This window comes from Petaurus breviceps, unplaced genomic scaffold, assembly GCF_028583685.1.
Source record: "Petaurus breviceps papuanus isolate PSGF00001 unplaced genomic scaffold, PetGlider_PUasm1.0 90825, whole genome shotgun sequence".
NCBI classification, from domain to species: Eukaryota; Metazoa; Chordata; class Mammalia; order Diprotodontia; family Petauridae; genus Petaurus; species Petaurus breviceps.
In genome coordinates this window covers 706523-728437 of record NW_027187353.1, presented here as the reverse complement: position 1 = coordinate 728437, position 21915 = coordinate 706523, and the positions used below count along the sequence as shown (strand labels likewise).

Sequence of the window (21915 nt, the reverse complement as noted above, 5' to 3'; positions counted from 1 at the left end):
TTAGCCTAGGGGCAGGGAAGATCTTTAAAATTTACACTCTTATTACACTGCAATCAGAGATTCATAGGAAAAAAGTGTGTTTTCTACAAGGACTACTTGAAAACTTAGAAAAAAGGAAGCAAGAGATAAGAAATAAAATAAACTCTGGAAGAAAAGAATAGTAAGGAATATAAATAACCTAGAATAGAAAGCAGTTGACCTTACCCAAATAACAGACTCCTTGAAAATTAGATTAGACCAAACAAAAATCAATGACTCCATTAAACAAAAAGAAATATTAAAACAAAATAAAAAGATGGAAAAAATAGAAAAAAGGTATCTGCTATCAATAACAACTGACCTTGAAAATAGGTCAATGAAAGATAATTTAAGAATCATTGGACTCCCTGAAAACTACAATCAAAAGAACTTTATTTTAAGAAATTATATTGAAAAATGACAAGACCTATTAGAAACAGAGGCAACACAAAGTCGCTAGATTGAATACCTTTTGACCCAGTGACACAAGGCCCTATATCCCAAAAAGATAAAAGAAAGGGGTAAAGGTCTTATGTGTACAAAAATATTTACAGCAGCTCTTATTGTAGTGGTAAAGAAGTGGAAACTAAGGGAGTGCCCATAAATTGTGGAATGACTGAATAAATTATGGCATATGAATAAAATGGGGATTATATTGCACTATAAGAAATGATCAAAGAGATGATTTCATAGAAACCCAGGAAAACTTCTATGAACTGATGCAGAGTGAAGTGAGAAGAAACAGAAATGTATACTACAATGTCACTTTTGTAAAGGTGAAAAATTCAAGAATTCTGAACACCTGAATGATCAATCATGATTCCAGAGGGTCAATGATGAAGAATGCTAACCACCCTTGAGAGAAAAGTGCTAGATTGTTATGTAGAATGAAACACACTGTTTTGGACACAATGTGAGAATTTGTTTTGTTTGACTATGCTTATTTGTTACAAAGGTCTTTTTTTTTTAAAGAAAAGGAAGAGGTGGGACAGCCAGGTGGCACAGTGGTTAGAATGCTGGGCTCAGAATCAGGAAGATTCATCTTCCTGAGTTCTAAACCAACCTCACATACTTACTATCTATGTGACCCTGGGTAAGTCACTTCATCCTGTTTGCCTCAGTTTCCTAATCTGTAATGTGAGCTGGAGAGGGAATGGCAAACCATTTCAGTATCTCTGCCAAGAAAATCCCCAAAGGGTCACAGAGTCAGACGTCACTGAAAATGACTGAACAACAAAAGGTAGGGAAAAAAAAAGAAATGCTTGATAATTGAAAAAGAGGAGAAAAAAAATTTAAAGAAAAAATAAAGGACATTTATTTTAAGAACCTCTGACTATAGGGCTTATGTACCCTGACTCCTCATCTCCCCCTCAAAAAAAAGAATTAGAGGATAAAGGGAAAATGCAAAGAATCTACCAATTATCTCTTGAAAGTAATTTTCAAAGGATAAGTCTCAGGAACACCATCTAGAACTTTCACATCAAAGCAAAAGTACTGTAAGCAATCAGGTATTAAAAAAAAAAAGAGTTCAAGAACCCAGGAAACATATTCATGTTCGCATAAGACCTAGCAGCTTCTACTAAAAACAGAGATCTTGAAATATGATATTCCAAAAGGCAAAAGATATATATGTATATGTACACACACACACACAGAATAACTTACTCTGCAAGGCTTAATATAATCCTAGAAAGTGAAAAGTGAACCTCAGTAGAAAAGAGGAATTTCAAACATTCCTGACAAAAAGATCAGAGTCGAGGAAAAATTTTGAAACATAAATACAAGAGTCAAGAGAAATCTAGAAAGACCAATTAATCTGAACAAGCACAAGGTCCTACGAGATGTTGAAATGCTAACATTTAAACAGAAAGAAAAAAGAGTCCCTCCAGAGTCTTAATGGAGTTAGATAACATAGAGGACCTGTGTACATATGGATTTGTTTGGTTTCAATTATTCCGAGAAGAGAAATACAAGGAAAGGTAAAAGGAGTACATTAGTGAGGAAAAGATTAAGAAGGAAGTGTAATATATTTATTTCTCATCATTGGAGTAAGAGAGAAGAATATAAACATGGAGAAATGGGGAGAACAGCAATCAGATGAACCTCACTCATATCTGAACAGGACAAAAAAAGAGTTTGACATACACAAACACACTTAGATACAGAAACAAAAATTTTGTTGTAGAAATATATGATACAGGGAGAGAGGCAGGCCTGGGGAAGGAAGAGGCTAAGAAGGGAGATAGATAATGCTGAAGAAGAAGAATCGCAAGCAAAATGGAAACTTTGAAGAGTAGATCCTGAAGAGGGGATTAAAAAGAAAAACAAAGAACCATTGATGGGGTCTGGTCAAGAAAAAGAGAATAGGGCTTGTGGAATAGAAGAAGCCCCTTAGTTAGAAACCACTGGTGTTGATCACATTCCTTTTTGGGCCCGAGAGAAGAAAAGAGGGTGGGGAAGTGGGGGTGGGTAGAATCTTTATAAGAAGTTTCTCTGATACAGGTCTAATACCCAAGATACATAGGGAACTGATTCGAATATATAAGAACAGGAATCATTCCCTAAAAGGAAAATGGTTGAAGAATGTAAACAGGCAATTTTCAGAGAAGAATCAGAGCTATCAACATCCCTTAAAAAAAATCATCCAAATCACCAATTTGTTGTTGTTCAGTCATTTTTCAGTTCTGTCCAACTATTTATGACCCCACTTGGGGTTTTCTTGGCAAAGATACTGGAACGGTTTGCCATTTTCTTCTCTAGCTCATTTTACAGATGAGAAACTGAGGCAAAGAGGATAAAGGGACTTGCCCAGGGTCACACAGCTAGTACATTTCTGAGGCTATATTTCAACTCAGGAAGATGATTCTTCCTGACTCTGTGCGTGGCACTCTATCTACTGTGCCACCTAGCTGTAACTCTAAAATTCCATCTCAGACCCATCAGATTGGCAAAGATGACAAAGGAAAATGATAATTGTTGGATGGGTGTGAGAGGACAGACATACTAATGAATTGTTTGAGAAGCTGTGGATGAGTCCAGCTATACTAGAAAGCTACTTAGAACTACAACCCCCAAATTACTAAATTGTGCATACCTTTGGACCCATTCTAAAATGGCAGCCAATCAAATACTGTTACTACACTTACACCCCAAGGAGATCAAACAAAAAGGAAAAGGGCTGATGTGTGTAAAAATATTAATAGAAGTACTTTTTGTTGTAGTAAAGTACTAGAAAGCAAGGGAGTGTCCATCAATTGAGGAATAGCTGGACAAATTATGGTATATGAATGTAATGGAATATTATTGCACCATAACAATTAAAGAGAGGATTTCAGAGAATCCTGGGAAGATATATGAACTGATGCAGATCAGAGTGAGTAGATCAGGAGAACAATACAACAGTAACGTAAAAATAAACAGCTTTGAGAGACTTAAGCAATGTCCAAACAAACTCCAGAGGACCTGTGTTGCAACATTTTTCCTGCTCTGGACCAAAAAGGTGATGGAATGAAGGTGCAGAATGAGGTTTATGTATTTTCAGACATTACCAGTGTGTGAATATGTTATGCTCGACTATCCTTGTTTTTACAAGTTTTAATTTTTTAACTGGTTTAGGGATTTATTGGGGGGGGGGGAATAGTGATATAAAAACAAAAAAGAACAAAAGAAAAATGGATAATTGAAATAGAAAAGAATAGAGGGCAGTTCAGAAGGGAGCACAATTAGGACAACTTTGAAAATAACATGTTGAATTTATTATATGCTTTTTAAAAAAGCAGTTTGTATGGAATGGAGATACATGGTTTCATATATAGGCATCTTTTCTGTTCTACTTTATATATAGATATGCTCTTTTTTAGTGTTTCAGTTCTGAATAAAAAATAAAATTTGAAACAAAAAATTGAGAATCAAGTCTGAGTCAAGAAATCAAGTAAGGGACTGGGGTTGCAGCTGCCTTTATCCTTACCCCCAGGAACTCATTCCTGATGAATTGGCAAATCCCTGCACCTCTCTAGGCTCTCGAATTCTTCACTTATAAAATGGGGATAATAACAGCACCTGTTTCACAAGGTTTTTGTGAGGACCCTACCAGATAATACACATAAAGTTCCTTTGTAAACCTTAGAGTACTTAATAAACACTAGTTATTATTATTGTACACAAAATGAAGTGTCTCAATGGATGTTTTCAAAGCTCTCTTTCATGTCTAAGCCTGGACTCTATAAAGTGATATCAAGAAATTGTTGGAAGGGCAGATGCTGCTATTTCCCGACGTGAGAGAATGTGAATCCTTTTCTCAAGTAGGAGAAGCTTGTTCCTGATGCCTGCTGGCCAGTTCTCTGTAGAGTGAAAGGAGTGACGCAGTTAGTATTGGGCAGGTAGAAGATAGATCACATTTGTAGCCCAGGTCCTCCTATTCCAAAAGCCGGGGCTTCCTGCACTTCCGTAAAATGTCTTCTGGAGGTAGCTATTAATAATGCCAACGATATTATTATGAGGACTCATAAAGTGCTTAAAGGTCTGGCAAGTTGCTTTACACACCTTAACTCACTTGTGTCTTGCAATAATCCTCTGAGTTGTGTACTATATGTATTATTATTCCTATTTTATGAATGAGAAAACTGAGACTCAGAGAGTCAATATAATTGTCTGTGCATCAATGCCTCAAGTGGAGCAATAAATAGGACAAAGACTCATCCTGCAATGATGCTGGATTTGGACACGAATGTGGTGGGACTGATTCTATGTAGAAAAGGAGTTAAATCTGAGCCCACTCCCTCCAGAGACCAAGGTGGGATTAGGAAAAATGCCTCCTCCTCCCCCCAGTCCCCCGTGTTGGGGGAAATGCTTGTACTTTTGTTCTCACTATATCTTCCAAGTAAATTCCCCTCTGTAACAGCTGATGGATGTTAATGGATTAAATGGTATTGGGGCACAAGTACCTGCCAGGCTACCAGTGGAAGGAATACAACTGGAATGGAGAGTTCCAGCAGATAGCAGAAGAGAAGAGTTACCCCAATCCCTCAGGGGAGCCCCAGAAAGCAGGAGGAACAGACCTGGAGGGACTGTGAAATGCCACCATCCACACTTGTATTTCTCCACCACCTTCTGTGTGTGTTCCAGTCAACCTGGATGCTTAGCTGGCCTCCTGAATTTAATGTTTCATTTCCCTTGAACCTCAAAATAATCCTCTGAGTTGGGTATTATATGATTATTTCCATCTTATGAATTTTATGCCTCTACAGGGCCTGGAATACACTTCTCCCTTCTACCTCAGGAATTCAGAACTTTCTTGGAAGTCCAACTCTGCCGCTATCTTGTCCATGGAACATTTCCCCATTCCCCTCGCTCCCTCCTTAGATCTTACTGTCTTCACTTATCTGTTTGCACCATTATATTCTGCCAGAATACAGAGTTTCCCAGAGCAAGGACGGTTTTATTTTTTTGTCTTTGTATTCACAGTGCCTAGCAAATAGGAGGTGCTTAATAAATGTTTGTTGAATTCAATTGCTGAAATTTAAGAGCCAGTATTCTAACAAATCTTTTCTGACCAATGGTATTTCCAATTCATTTCCATAAGCCTTCATTGCTTTCCTGTGGAATGAGAAGTTGAACCTAGATTGAAAGACTTTATGGTAGGGTGGAAAGGGTGCTGGGTTTGTAGTTAGGGGTCCTGTGTTCAAATCCTGTCTTTACCACTGATTGCCTATATGACCTTGGTCAAGTCACAACCTCTCTTGGTCTTAAGGTTTCCTCACTTGTAAAATGGAAGTAATAATACCTGTAGAAACTATTTTACTGGGTTGTTGTGAGGCTCACATGAGATAATGTATGTAAGAGGATTCCACAAACTTTAAGGCCAATGGAAGTTACTATTATGCTCATCAATACACGTCACAACCTCTTCCTATATAGATAGCAATGTTAAAGTTTAGCCCAGAGAAACTTCAGTGATTTGAACTTCCAAATTAATTGGGTCCAAATTCAGTCAGTCAATAAATATTTTTAAAGCATATGCCATGAGCCAGGCACCAGGCTAGGTGCTGGAAATACAAATGGATCCAAAAGGCAAACCCTGCTCTCAAGGAGTTTCCAATCTACTGTTGTTGCAAACACATTTTAGTTGAACAGGAAATCCAATTCAAGAGACATTTATTAAGGCCCAGTATGGCCCAGGGCTAGGTACCAGGGAGGCACAGAAAAGAAACTAAAAATAGTCTCTGACATCAAGGAGTCTGCTTATAGTTGGTAGGGCAGAAGGATGATATATACTTGTACCATGTCCAGTGATTTACTGGAGAGAGGCTAAAGCCATTTTCTTGTCATCAGGGGCACAACAACCTGAGCTTTCCAGGTAGTTAGGAATTCTGAGAGGTGGGAGGTGAGAAGGGATTGCATTCCAGGCGTGGGGGAACAGCTCAAGCAAAGGCACCTAGTCCGGAGACTGAATGTCCTAGAAGGGAAACAGAAAATGGACCAGTTTGACTAGAAGAAATGAGTGTGGGAGGGAGAGGTGAAAAAAATCTGGAAAGATCAGTGGAGGCAGATTGGGGAAAGCCTTTCATCCTCAGGAATTTGTATTTTTATCATAGGGCCAATCAGGAAACACTGGAGTTCCTTAAGGAGAGAGGTGAATAGACAGATGGATGAATGAATGAATGAATGAATGAATGAAAGAATGAATGAACGAACAAATGAATGAATGAAAAACTCTAGCCAGTAGGGATACAAATACCAATTGAAATAGTCCATACTTTCAAAGAACTTACATTTTAAATAGGGGAGACAACATCTATAGGAAAAAGTGGCCAGGGAAGGGAGTTATAACATGGAAAGTTAGCAGAATGATAAGACTTTGTAGTGACATGTTCTTCATTTTTTACAGATAAGGAAACAGGGAAGTAGGGAGCTGAAGGGACTTACCCAGGGTCACCCATATGGTAAGAGGCAGGACTGAGAAGAAAACCCATGACCTCTGGTCCTTCTAGTCCTTTGTCCACCTCACCTCAATGCCTTCCTGAGGCCAGGCCCAAAAAAGTAAGGCCCAGAGAAATCTTGCCCCTGCCCCTCAAGAAGGGAAGCAGCTAATGGTGCCAGATGTTACCTATACCCAGGAGAGGAAGGCTCCTGAAGGACTGAGCACTGGACACCTTGCTATAGGGCATGTCTTTTCTCCTGGGGAGTCAGCCTGGTGTATTTATAAGAACCCTGGATTGGGAATCAAGAGACCTGGGTTCAAATTCTGGCTCAGCCACTTACTACCTTTGTGATATTGGGCAAGTCAGTTAACTTCTCTGGGGCTCAGTTTCCTCATCTGTAAAATGGGTGCGGGGGGGAGGTGGGGAGAGAGGATTAGGTCCAGATGGTCTCTGAGGACTCTTCTAGCTCTAAATCTGTGATCCCATTATTAGTGTTGTGCATGGAAGGGCTCTGATTCTTGGCCCAGAGCCAGAGAGAGAGAGAGAGAGGAGCCCATCCTTCCCCAGTACCCAGGCCTGGATCATCCATCAAAGAGGCCCTGTCCTCTGGATGCCCCCTGCCTCCTCCTTGCCATAAGCCCCATGATTCTACTTGGCTGCCCTAGGACTGGCCAAGACTCCAGAAACAACTGGCTGAGGTAACTCATTGCCTTTTAGGCTAAGTTGAGGGGTGGCTGAGAGCCAGGCCCCTGGGCTCTCTCTGGATCAGTCACTCAAGCAAGATATCTTCTGTCTGTCTCTCCTCCCCTCTCCTCTCCTCTTTCCCCCTCTTTTCCTCTCCTTCTCTCTCCCCTTCTCCTCTCCTCCCCTCTTTTTCTCTCCCCTGCTCAGCTCTCCAAGCCCCGAGGATACTTGATCCAGATGCATGTTCAGGCCTTACCTGACCCTTAGCTCTCTTTGCAATGTTCCTTGATCACCCCCTGCCCCCCAAAAAACTGTCCTTCCCTTGACATATAAATGTGCAAGCCTGTGTCTTTAAATCTTTTCCCCCTGTTGTGTGTCTGTCCTAGACTCTAAGAATCTTAAGGCTTTTAGTGCTAGAAAGGCCTATGCCATGCATTCAGCTCATTTGTCAGATGAGAACACTTCACCCCCCAGTGTAGCCCCAGCAGAACAGAGATCTGCCCAAGATCAGGGAAGCAGTCAGGAGCCTCTGTTTGTAGCCCAGAGCCAGAGCTCAGGTCCCCTGCACCCAGAGGCAGGTGGCCCCCTCCATCCTCCCTGGAAGACAGCTCTCCTGTGCCAGCCCAGGTGTCCAGATAGTGTGCCCTGCAGAGAGTCCAGCACAATAATCAGGCATCAGTAAACATTCTCTGATGGTGGTGGTTCCTCTCAGGTACTTTGAACTCCTTGGTTGGGGGCTGTGGGGCCTGGGAAAGGGTTGATCCACATCTGTCCTTGGGTGCTGTGTGTCTCTGCTGGCAGGTGCTCACTGACCATACACACGTGACCCACAGAGGGTGTCTGACAAGTGCAGGGAATGAGGCTGGGGTGGGAAGCTCCAGGGACCTTGGGCTTCAAGCCTCTTCTGGGGCTCAGTTTCCTCACCTGTGCAGGGAAGGGGGTTGGACCCCTAAGGCCCCTTCCACACCTATGTGCACAGAGCCCAGCACACAGTAGGGGCTTAACAGATGTGTGTTGATTGATTTCCTGATGGACAGATCCATGATCCTAGGAGCCCAAGATCTGCTTCTTGCATGGCCTCAAAGAGCTATGCTTTAGGAGTATTGATTTGGCAAGTTTGTGGAGGATAGATTAGAAAGGGAAGAGGCCAGGAGAGGAGGCATGGGGGCCAATTAGGAGGCCACTGCAAATACATCTGGGGAGTGGAATTGAGGTCAGGAGCTAAAGCCTAAGGAGTGGGGAGAACTCCCTAGACCTCTCACACTGTTATGTAAAGAAACTCTGGCTCAGGACCTGCGGGTACTTTTAACTCCATTTCCTTCCCCAATGGAAGAATATTCAAGGAATCAAATCAGTGTTTGGGGTGGGGTTTTTCTAGCAGGTCAGTTATTTGCCAGGCTGAGTAAGGGCAGCCTTCTGTTCCGGACAGACTTGTTCTGACTTGTCCAGGTCTCCAGGTTTCAGGAGAAATCTGATGCACTGGTAGGGGATCGGCGACAAGGAGATAAGGCTTTCTAGTCCTTGAACCAGGAGGGTTCTTCTCTTACCTGGGTAGAACCTCTCCCTCAATGTTGGGAGTTTCCAGTTCTCTGGATACTGTTTTCAGTCTTTCCCGAGATTTTGGACGCCTTCTCCCCACCCCCACCCCCATCTCGATCCTCTAGGTGCTGGTGACCTTTATCTGTGTCCAAGAAGTAAACCCTTAACTGTCACTAATTAGGCTGCTCCCAAGGGCAATCTTCAGGAATCCTTTGGAACTTGGCCTCCCCACCCCACCCTAACTCGACAACTGCCCTCAGCATCCATTCCTCTATGCAAAGAGGGCCAGATTGCCCTAACCCTGGGGTCCATGGCCAGTTTTTAAAGTACATTCTTGACCTTTTTTCAAGACACGGATTCCAAAAGGGCCCAAAGGGGCTTAGATCCCTTTTCCAAAAATGTTTTTAAATGTATCAAATAAAATGCATAGAAGTACAAAAGAAACTAATTATATGAATATGAACAATTATAAAAACATATATGTATATGTGTGTATGTGTGTGTGGTGGGGGGGGGAGGGTTAACAATCCTGCTTTTACAGAGGGCTCCCATCTCCCAAACAGTACCAATTACCCAAACTAGGAAGACAGAAAGAATTCAGGGAAGGGTCAGCAATCTTAAAATGAGACAGTTTGTGTTGATTTGGCCCTGATCTTGTGACCACCTTAGACCTTCTTCCCGCAGCTCTCTCCCTTCCCCCACTGCCCACCACTGCCTATTCCAAAGCCCAGCCACAGCCAGGGTATTAAGCCTCAGGAGCAGAGCCAGGGGTCAGCCAGAGTTCCAGTTTATTTTGCAGTGGGTCTAACACCTCCTGTTGTGCCCTTGGTCTCTGACAGCTGTGGGGTGTCTGGAAAGCCCAATCCAGCTACAACCAGTTTATCAAGGCAGGAACTGGAAGGAAGAGAACTGACAGATGAGAAAGGCAGGGATAGATACCATTTATAAGCCACACCCTTGCCAGGAAGGACCTGGGCATCCATGGGCATCGTCAGTAACATTTATGTGTATAGCATTTTAAAGGTTGCCAAGCCATATAACGTAATGACTTGCCACACAGATCTTAAGTTTCAGAGAGAGGATTCAAACCCAAATCTTCCTGACCCTAAGTCCAGCTCTGATGCCATCTGTGCCAGCCACCTGGTATTTTCATCCCATCCTCAGTCTTCCCCATCCAATCAGTGGCCAAGTCCAGGCAGATCCTAGCTTCCCAACATCTCTCCCATCCCCCATCAGCCCCTTCTCTCTAGTCCAATGGCTGGGACCCTTGTTCAAGCCCTCATTATCTTCTACCTGATCTATTCTAATAACAGCCAGTTTGGTCTCCCCTTTCCAATCCATCCTCCACACACAGCTGCCAAAGAGATATGCTAAAGCATTGGATCAATTAATTATCAGTTAATGGAATCAATTAAAATCAGTTAATTGGATTAATTAACTGGGGAATTATAATATGATGGAACTTTTAAAAGGGATTGGATCATATATGAGAGCAGTAATCAGGAAGGGAATCATGAAAGAGGTTGAATTTAAAGTTGGACCTTGAAGGCTAAGTTTGATTGTGGGGCTTTTTTTGCAGAGGGAGGATAGGATGGTCATACAATAGTATTTCATAGGCACAAATGTAAGAAAAAGCCTGCAATTGGATTTGCACAAGTATAGAGGGGAGGGGAGGTGTTTCCAGACAGTAGTTGGGGTGGAAAATACCTGGGAATTTTAGTGCACTGTGATCTCGGCATGAGTCAGTACATCTGTGGGGCATCTAGAAAAGTCAATGCAAACTAATAACCATAAATATATGTCCAGTGGTGTCGAGAGAAGGGAAGGGACCATCCTACTGTTTTCTGTCCCACTATAAACACTTCTGGGTGTCATGGTTTCAAAAAGATTTTGGCAAGCTGGAGATTGTCCAGACAAAAATGACTGGCATGCTAAGGGGACTCAAAACAGTGTTTTGTGATGATGGGTTGAAAAACTGGACAAATTTATTCTGGAGAAGTAACGCTGAAAGTTCAACTGTTCTCAATGACTGTCCCTTGGAAGGGAGATTAATTAGTCTTTTCTTGACCCTGGAGGGCAGAAGTCACCAGGAAGAATATTTCTACTAAATGGAGCCAAGCAGTAAAGAATTCGGCTGCTGAAGCAGTGTGGAGGGTGGGTCAGAGGACATTTTCAAGCAGACCCCATTATCACTAGCTGGGAATGTTGCAGAGGGAAATAGTGATGAGTAGGGATTAGATCGATCATCCTCTAAGTTCCCTTCAAGTCCTAGATTCTAGGACTCAATGGAAGTCAACAGGGAGAAGGGAACTTCCAATGACAGACATCTGTCTATTCAATCTGGGCAGCTAGGTGAGCTGGAGTCAGGAAGACCTGCGTTCAAGTCTGGCCTCAGACCCTTACTGGCTGTGTGACCCTAGGCAAGTCACTTAAAACCTATTTGCCTCAGTTTCCTCATCTGTAAAATGAGCTGGAGAAGGAAATGGTAAACCACTCCAGGATCTCTGCCAAGAATACCCCAGATGGGATCATAAAGACACAACTGAACAACAACAACATCTATCTAATCTATCAATCAATTGGTCTGGCTTTAGATATATGCATCTATACCTATATTGTTGTGTCCCTAAAGTCTTAGCTCAGTTTTATAATAGCTTAATATTGCACTAATATTTTTGGGATACCCTGTATGTATACACACATGTATGTGTATATATGTGTGTGTGCACATATATGTGTGTACATTTGCTTCCCTAATCCTGTATGTGTGTGTGTATCTTCAAAGTTTACAAAACATTTTAAATATACTATTTCATTTTAAACCTCACAACAATGCTAAGTAGTTATTACAGTCATTATTTTTTTCCTTTTATGGATAAGAAAACTAAGATTTAGAGAAAGGTTAAGTGACTTGACCCTGGTCACTTAACTACCTTTAAAAGCTTGATTTGAACTCAGGACTTATATTTACTAAAAAAAATTTAAATTTGCTTGATTTTTTTGTCATATTCATTTCTGGGTCTACTTCCCACCCCCCTGCATTGAACACTGTCTTGTAACAGAGAGATAGTTAAACAAAAAAAAGGGAAACAGTGACTGATAGATGTGTGCAACATTCTGCCCAAGTAACCTCTGAACTGTTAAAACTCAAGATGTTTAAAGCATATTCCTGCCACCCAGACAGTACCACACAGGCAAGAGAGGGAGAGGGCCCAATGACCCTGTGTACACTTGGAAGTGAGTTCTGATACCCTTCTACCTCCTCTCCTGCCCTGCGCCACCACTGCTTGTTCCAAACAGGGCCATAGGCTGAAGGCAAAATATGTCAGCTTGGGAACTGAGCCAGGGTTCAGATCAAGTTCTAGTTTATTCTGCTGTAGGGTCCTGACACTTCTCTCCCATTCCTCTGCTTCCCTGTGGTGTTGAGGGGAAAGAGAACTGAGGGCAGAGAATTGGAGGGCCAAGTTGTGGTGGACCTTGAAAGCCAGGCAGAGGCATTTGCCCTTCTGTGGGCAGTAGAGAGCCATTAAAGGTTATTGAGAAGGGGAGTGACATGCTTTGAAAGGGTCCTTCGATTGAAGGGGATTTTTTTTTTTACTAGGCAACATTTCACCAGACAACTTGAGGCCCCAGAGAAAAGATCTGGTCACTCAACAACATTCCTGGCTTAGCCAGGGTCTCCTTCCTCTTTCTCCCTTCCCTCTGTCTCAGTTGGATTGACTTCTGACCCTCTGCAGATCACCACAGCCTGTCTGGGAGCTCTAGCCCTCCAGTCTCTTGCAACATATCTACTCCTGTCTGATCCCTCTCTACTTCCAGGCAGGATGGCAGCAGGAAGAGGTCATTGGAATGAGAAGTTGCCTTCTTCTGGCTTTTGGCAGCTTAAACCTGCACAGACCACTACTGAGAAAGGGTGGACCCCCATACAGGAAATGGAATGGCTGTGATCGGGCCCTTTCCACCAAGGCTGGGCTTCCTGCCCCATTACCGTTGCCAGGGACATGCTGAACAAAGGAAGGGGACCTTCTTCCTCCAATGGATTCAATTGGCATCATCACAATTAGCCATTCCACTTGCTGAGATCCCCCCATTCCTTATTCCTGAGCACATGGTGTATGGCCCTCACCGATCAGGCACCTGTGACACATATAGACACAGGCCTCCCGATTACAGGCCCCCACTCCCAAACTGCTCTCCTTGACTTTTATCTAGGTCAAGTAGCAGCAGAATGGAGCCTCCAGTCAGGAAAACACCTGGAAATATTCATATTTAGGGTGCCACTGAACCAGCGAGATGATTTTTCCATCCAAAGGAAAATCCATTTTTAAAAGTAAAATAATTTTTATTTATGCCCTTTTCCCCCACACCTTTATTCCTGAATATCTCTCTTTCCTTCCTCTACCCCAGGAATCCATTCCTTGTAACAAAGATTAAAAAAGAAAGAGGAAAAAACCAGTTGAATAAAACCAAGCAAAATATTCTACACCTGAGTAGTTTTCCCCACTCCTGACCTTCCCCTACACACTTCAGACCCCTTTACAATGTCCAGACCCCTCTATAAAGAAGGGAGAGATATTCGTTTTCTCAATTTTTCTCTGGGGCCAAACTTGGTCATTATAACAGCATAACAAAGGATCTGGTTTTCAAGCATTTACATAAAAGGCAATATCGTATGATGCAAAGGTTCTCAGGGTGTGATCTGAGGACCCCAGGGAGTCCTCTTGACTTTTTCTGGGGGTCTGTGAGGTCAAAACTCTTTTCATAATCACATTAATTTTCTTACATGGTAAATATTGATAGCTATAACCCACATAAAAGTTCTTGGGGGCATTGGTCCTCAATAATTTTTAGGACTATAAAGGAGTCAGGAGACCTAAAAGTTTGAGAACCAGCGGTATAGTCAGGAGAACCCAGGTTCACATCCTGGCTCCGATGGGCTCCACCTTGGCCGCTTCCTGATCATGTGAGGCTTTACAAATCACTTCACCTTAATTTGAATCTTGGCTTCCTCATCTGAAAAATGGAGCCAGGGTTCAAATCTTGGCTCTCTTGTTATCTAGAAACTGAGAAAGGTTGTTATAAGGAAAGTGCTTTGTATACCAGGGGTGTTGCAGAATTGAGCTGCTTTTATTCATCAAAATCCTTCACCACCCTGACTTCACTGATTTGTCCAATATCTTCTCATGTCAGAGAGTGAAGGAGTAGATACATGAGTAGAACACAGGCTTCTTGCGGGCAAGGAATATTTAATTATTTTTTTTTTGTCTTTGTAACCGAGAGCCTATCAAAATTTGTGCTATGGTCACGCTGGCAACAAGCATTTATTAAGCACCTATTGTATGCCAGTCACTGTGCTAAAGTGCTAGGGATACAAAAAGAGAAAAAATTCCTGTTCTCTGGGAGTTTAGAGTCTGAGATAACATGCAAAACAGCAATGCATAAAAAAGGACAGCTAGGTGGTACAGTGGATACCGCACCAGGCCTGGAGTCAGGAAGACCAGAGTTCAAGATCAGAGTTCAAGACCAAGAGTGGCTTCAGACACTTATTAGCTGTGTGACCCTGGGCAAGTCACTTAACTTTTTTGTCTCAGTTTCTCATCTGTAAAGTGAGCTGGAGAAAGAAACGGCAGATCCCTCCAGTATCTCTGCCAAGAAAACCCTCACTGGGTCATGAAGAGTCAGACACGACCCAACAATAAATGTACGGAGATAAAGACAGGATAACCTGGAGATAATTAACAGGGGAATGCACCAGAACTAAGAGGGGTCAGGGAGGGCTGCTCACAGAAGACAGGATCAGGATTATTATTGTGGGCTGGGAATGGATTGCTTAATTAGCAACTCTCCACTGAAATCCAGACCCAGAAAAATCCAGTGACTGGCTGGGGTCGGTGACCCTGAGGTCAGCAGCAGAGCCGGGTCCTTCTTGCTAGCCCTGCCTGGCTCCTTCTGAAACTGATCCTTGGAGCCTGTCTGGCCCCCACCAGCAGCTGGCCATTATCAGGTGATCAAGGTCACAGACTCATTCCCAGTTACTGCAACTCCAGAAATTTCTCCAGGGCAGAAAAGAGTTGGCAAGGGGAAAAAAAAAAAAAACCCAACTCCCGGAGACCAGAAGTTTCCGGCTTCATTGGATCTGCTTAGTCAGTTTCCCTCATTTGTGTCTCACAGAGGAGATGGGGTCAAAGGGCAGTCATCAAAGGTGTCTGAGATTTTGGTGCCTCAGGGCCAGAATTGGTCTAATGGGTCCTTGGGGACTGTCTGTCCCTCCCCCCACTCCCACCCCCATCCCCTGCTCCGGCTGCAGCCGGGGCTTGGCAGAGGTGACAGAGGGGACAGGGGGTACAGTAGAGTCAGGGGTGGCTGAACGCAGCCAAGTCGGGCTCCAGGGAGAGTGAGCAAGAGCTGAGTCTCCCTCCTCCCTCCTCCCCCCTCCCCTTTCCCCCTTCAGTCCCCTGCTGCTCGGCAGCCCTGGGAAACAGTCTGTGAGCCATGAAATGCACTCCCCCGTGTTAGGGCAACGTGCAGCAAACCTCATAGCCAGACATGCGGACCACAGGCCTGTTTCTGGCCCATGCAGCAATCCCCACCCACAGGAAACCCTCTCTCCACCCTCTGTTTCCTGACTCCCCGAGTTGAGCCTCTGGCTCCTTGATGAGCATGGAGGGGGTGGGTAGGCCCCATCTCACAAGCTGAGGTGGGTGGGCCTGGGGAAAACCAGCTGGCTGGGGCTTTTTGCTATTTCCATGGAGACTGGCACATGCCAGGTGGACTGGCCTGACAGTCTTGCCTGGTAGAGTTTCCAGGCCACTCCATGGTCACACTGGATGGTCTCCCATTATGCCCTGGTACAGGATGGCCCATATCCTTCCTACCCATGCTTGGAGGCCAAGATTCAGCTGCACCTGTCCAGACCCACCCACTTTGGGGATGAGTTTGGGAAAGCAACTTCCAATTGTCCACATTGTTTATCTTTCCATCAGTTGGGGGCCTAGTCACAGGGCTAGTGAGGCCAGAGCTCTGAACTCCCAAGCTGGGAATATCACATAATCAGGGGAATAAGGTCCAGGATTTGGAGTCAGACCTGAGACCAACTGCACTATCTCTGTCATGTGACCCAAACAAGTAAGAGGCAGAGCAATGTACCAGAAGACCTAAATTCAAATTCTGCCTCTGATACTTAAGAGTGGAGTGACCCTGGTCAACTCACTTAACCCCTCCCAGCCTCAGTCTCCTCATCTGTAAAGGCTCTTTATGGGAGGAGGAAAGGCAGCTAGGTGATACAGTGTTAGACGTGGAGTCAGGGAGACTCACCTTTCTGAGTTCAAATCTAGCCTCATATGCACACTAACTGCGTGACCCTTGGCAAGTCAATGAACCTCGTGTGACTCAGTTTCTTTATTTGTAAAATGAGCTGGAGAAGTAAATGGCAAACCACCCCAGTATCTCTGCCAATAAAACCTCAAATAGGGTCAGAAGAGTCAGACATGACTGAAACTGCACAAAAACAGATGAGGAAACTGAGGTAATCACAGAGTTGTAAGAATCAAAGAAGAGAACACATGTTACAATGCTTTGCAGACCTTACGGCCATACACAAATGCAGCTAGTGGCCCCTTTCCCTCCAGGGGCCTCCGTCAGTTCATCGTCCCTTCCAACTCTAAATCTTCATCTAAATCCCACCATCCTGCAGACCGATGCACTGTAGTGAAATGGAACTTGACTCTGGAGTCAAAGGACGTGGGTTCAAATCTTGGCTCTCTTATTATCTAGGTGATGCCATTTCCTGTCTCTGGGCCTCAGTTTCCTCATCTGTGAACTGTGTGCATGTGGCAGGGGATAGACCAGATCCCTTTGACCTCCCTCAGTATCTGAGCTTCTTCTCCTCGCCTTTGTTATTCTTTCATCCTGCTGCTCCCCTAGTATTCATCTCTGCCTCCCTCTCCATGAAACAGGTAGTTTTCACCATCTTCTCCCCTTCCTCCCTTGGGTCACTAAAAATGATCTTAAATTGGTTAGTTGAAGCCTCCTTATTTATATTTAAAAACCAAAAAAATTCTGATTTCTTTTTTGAAAGGGGAGAAGGCAGGGCAATTGGGGTTAAATGACTTGCCCAAGGTCACATGGCTAGCAAGTGTTAAGTGTCTGAGGTCACATTTGAACTCAGGTCCTCCTGACTCCAGGGCTAGGGACACTCACTGTGCCACTTAGCCGCGCCTATTTTTTGTTTTTTGTTTTTTAAATATGAATAAGGAGGCTTCAATTAACCCCTGCTAAAGATTAGGAGACCTTGGATTTGTTTCCTATTTTGGCTGCTGACTCCTAGAGTAAGTCACTTCCTGTCTCTGGGCCTCAGTCTCCCCTTCTGGACAATGGGGATAAGAAATCCCATGACTTTCTGACCTCTCAGGGCCTGGGTGAGGGTGAGTCAGACAATATCTGGGAAAGCTGTACTTACAGAAAGCAGCTCTTGTTTGGAGAAGGTAAGACCAGCTGAGGCAGATTTAGGCGATGGGGGTACTTCCAAGTGACTGAAGGTCTGCTGCACACTTTGCATCCAAAATTCACTTGATATTATTGTCTCCATTGTATAAGAGAGGGCATCGAGGCTGACTGGGATTAGGTGCTTGGCTGTGGTGCTGCAGCAGAGGCAAGCTTCAAACCCAAGCCTTTCCTAACCCTTAAGGCCAGGACCCTGCCCATCATACCAGACTGCCTGCCTCTGCCAGATCCAAACAAGGCACTTTAGGGAAATGAGTACAACACCAGATTTTGAGTTGGAGGATTTGAGTCTGGATTAATTCAACAGAGTCAATTAAACAAATATTCCTTCTCTTTTCGTTTTTGTTCTCTCGAGTTCAGTTTTCTCATCTCTGAAATGGGAAGAGGTAACTATCCAGGAGATTCCCTTCTAGTGATGCTCTCTATATAGCTTGTTGTTATTCATCTGGTCAGTCACGTCTGATTCTTTGTGACCCCATTTGGGGTTTTCTTGGCAAAGATACTGGAGTGGTTTGCCAGTTCCTTCTCTAGCTCATTTTACAGAGGAGGAAACTGAGGCAGACAGGGTTAAGTGACTTGCCCAGGGTCACATAGCTAGTGAGTGTTTGAGGTCAGATTTGGACTTGGGAGATGAGTCTTCCTGACTCAAGGGCCACCTGCTGCCCCTCAAGTATATACAGACATTTCTTCATTCATTTGTCCATTTAACAAACATTTATGAATGGCCTACTATGTACCATTTACATAGAGTGATATCACTAAGTGACACAGTAGAGTGCTGGACTTGGAATTGGGAAGAGCTAAGTTCAAATTTTGCCTCAGTCACATACTAACTGTGTGACCCTGAGTAAGTCACTTAACCTCCGCCTTAGTTTCCCCATATGTTGAACAGGGATAACAATAATTGCTGCCTCATCTGGTTGTTGTGACGATCAAGTAAGAGTAAGAAACGTAAAGTGCTTTGCAACCTTCAAGAATTATTTCTTCTTCTTATTCGGAAGTATGGTATTTACTACTACTCCTGATTCTCAGAGGTACAGTAATGGCTGAAGACAGACCCACCTCTCTCCACTCTTTGGAAGGGGGTCAGCCAAGGAGCCTTGACACTGCTAGATCTGCCCTCAGGCTGCCTGGGGTTTCAGAGTCTCCTGGATCACCAGCTGTATTTGCTGTTTGGCAGAAGGTGGAGGCTGGGTGATTCACAGCTTACAGGAACACCGAGGCCTAGGAACAAACACGAGGCCACTCTGCGTGCCCAGGAGCCCAGCTTCATTCTGGGGAACATGTGGCTCATCATGAAGAGATATTTCAACCAGGGAGTCAGAGAGACATGTGGGTGCTCAGGGCTGGGCCAACATCGGGCAGGACCTCCTGAAGATAGGGGCAAAGAGGGAATAAAATGGATTTGGGCAGCATCTGGCAAGGGGGCTTGGTGAATGCCCCCAGCATGCCCCACTGCTGGGCAGAGGCCCCAAGGGGTGAAAGCATTGGTGCTGTGACCCCTTGCTGGGAAGATTGACCTAGTAAAGGCCTAATAGTCCTCTGAGAGAAAGTATTACTCTGAGAGATCAAAGAGGACCTTAGACCTTGAAATAAGGACTTCCTCCTTTCCAGCTTCCTGGCCTTGCTCCCTGTCTCCTTACAAGCCTAGGGAAGATGAGGGAGTAGAGGTGATGGCCTGAGCTGGACATCCTAGATATTCCAGATTTCTTGGCTCAGTCTAGTTCTTGGTAAGAGGTGATTCTGACCCTACAGCCTACAGCACAGTCATTTATTTCTCCTCCTCCTCCTCTTTCACCATCATTACCATCATTTTATCCATCACTATATACCCTTCTGCAGAGTTTTGTAATTGGTTATGGCTGGGGTCCTTATGGTCATGCTATTCAATATAGCAAGAATCTATTAAGACCTACTAGGTACAAGGTGCTGTGCTAGGCTGGGGGAATGAAGAGAAAAAAATAGGCCATTCCTGCCCTCAAGAGGCTTACTTTCTGGAAAACGCACAACACGCATGCAGATAACTATACTCCGATCACCTGTGGATGAAGAAGGCCGAAGTGCAGCGCGAGAGATGCTGGGCTCCTTGTAACCCCTGGCACTTAGCTCCCTGCCTGGCACTGAGTTGTGGTGGTTGTTGTTCAATTGTTCAGCTGTGTCTGACTCTGCTTGACCCCAGGGACAAAGTACTTGGGGTTTTCTTGGAAATGACACTGCAGTAGGTTGCCATTTCCTTTTCTAGTGTGTGTCCCTTGAGGTAAATAGGGGTTAAGTGACCTGCCTAGGGGCAGCTGGACTTGGGAAGACCCAAGCTCAAATACGGTCTCACACTTGGTAGTTGTGTGACCTTGGGCACACAGCCTCCGCCTACCTTAGTTTCTTCATCTATAAAATGAGCTGGAGAAGGACATGGCAAACCACTCCAGGATCTCTGCCAAGAAAACCCCAGATGGGGTCACAAAGAGCCGGCCACTACTGTAAAACAGCAAACAACACCAAGATTTGCCAGGGGCCACACAGCTAGTAAATGTCTGGGACAGGATTTGAACTCAGATCTTTCTGACTCCAGGCCCGATGCTCTAGCCACTGTACCACCTAGCTACCTACCCAGCATATAATATGTGTTGGATACCCAGTGACTGACATCTCAGCTGAGCATGGCAGGAAGCTTGAGAAGCCAAGACTTGTAGGCGAGGCAGATTGGGCAGTATGACTATCCTTGTCTTACAGATGAGAGCTCGGTGGCTCACTGACTTACCAAGAGTCACACAGTCAGTAGATTTCAGAGGTAAGACTCAGGCCCTGGTTCTTCATCATTGGTATTTTCACACTGATTGTTCCACCTGATCCTTATAACAGCCCTGTGAGGTCTGCAAGGGAAGAGATGTAATTTCTTCTCGTTTTACAGAGGGAGAAACTGAGGCAAAGGTGGAAAGAACCCTGGAGGCCAAGGATTTGTAACCGGACTCTGACCCCTAGGGCAGGGCACTGCATCTCTCAGACCTGTTTCCTCATCTGCTAAGGGGGTCGGAGTCAGGACTTCTCAAGGCCTCCCCCAACTCCAAGTCCACAGTCCTAAGTAATTTGATCATCAACTTACTGGTGAAGCCAAGACCAGGGCCCTCCTGGCATCGATCCCAGCCAAGCAGAATTTCATGGGATGGAGTTAGCAATTATCTTCTTTAAAAAAGAAAATGGTCTGTTCTGACTCATCTTTTATCTGGGATCTAGAGCTGAGGAGCAGGGCCAGGACCACCTGCTGCTCCTCCCATTTCATTGGCCCGATAGAGATGCTGAGAGCGTGGGAGGCCTGCAGATAGAAGAGTAATTGCTGGTATTTATAGAGACAGATGTCACTGCATTATGTAGAAAGGGCAGGCCTTGGAGCCAGGAAGAGCCTAGTTCAGGTCTTACCTCTCTAAGCACATGCTAGCTGTGTGACCCAGGACCAGTCACTGATCTCTGTGCCCTCTGGCTAGAAGCTGTAGGGGTTGTCTATCTCCACTAGAGGCAGGAATTTTCACACTGGGCATTCACCCCCTACTCTGATCAAATCATAGGTCCTAACCGGAAGAGTATAGAGTTCTTCAAGGTTTGAAAAGGGGCTTATATTCCTTATCTTATTTGAGCCTCTCTGTCCTGCAGTTGAGGACATATTAGTGGTTCTTTTATTTTTGGAGGGGGAAAGGCAGGGCAATTGGGGTTAAGTGACTTGCCCAAGGTCACATGGCTGCTAAGTGTTAAGTGTCTGAGGTCACATTTGAACTTAGGTCCTCCTGACTCCAGGGCCTATGCTCTATTCACTGTGCCACCTAGCTGCCCCCATATTAGTGGTTCTTACCCAATCTATAAATAGGGACAAACTGAATTACAAAGGGTCCCAAAATGCCAGCGGTTGTTAGGGATCTCCCAGGGGTGGGAAGCCTGTGCTCTGAGGACACACGTGACCTCTAGGTCCTCAAGTGAGGCCCTTAAGTTTGGATTCCATCAAACGGATGCACTTGAGGACCTGGAGGGCCACTTGTGGCTTGAAGGCCTTAGGTTCCCTACCCCTCATCTAGCCTCTAGACAAGCAGGGGTAGTCTATCTACCTTTTCCCCTCTCACCTTCCCACCCCTCAATTTCCCCTTGCATTTCATTTTGTAACTGAAATCTGAGATTCATATGGATTAATTAACATACTCTTAAAAAATATAAGTTAATTTAAAAAAGTTACTGTCATGGGGGCTAGGGGTCATTCATACATTATTAT

At 44.4% G+C, this 21915-nt stretch overlaps 1 long non-coding RNA gene across 2 annotated transcripts in view; it reads right to left on the bottom strand.

The window, feature by feature from the left end:
• Positions 1 to 3750: 3750 nt before the first annotated feature.
• LOC138148431 (uncharacterized) overlaps positions 3751 to 21915 on the bottom strand; it is a 41380-nt gene continuing 23215 nt past the window's right edge. The window contains exons 3-4 of one of the 2 annotated variants that reach the window (XR_011165062.1): positions 6298 to 6472; positions 3751 to 4358 (exon numbers count right to left, since the gene is read on the bottom strand). This is a non-coding gene — a long non-coding RNA (uncharacterized lncRNA). The remainder of the gene's footprint in view (positions 4359 to 6297; positions 6473 to 21915) is intronic. The other variant, XR_011165061.1, reaches the window with a different exon arrangement.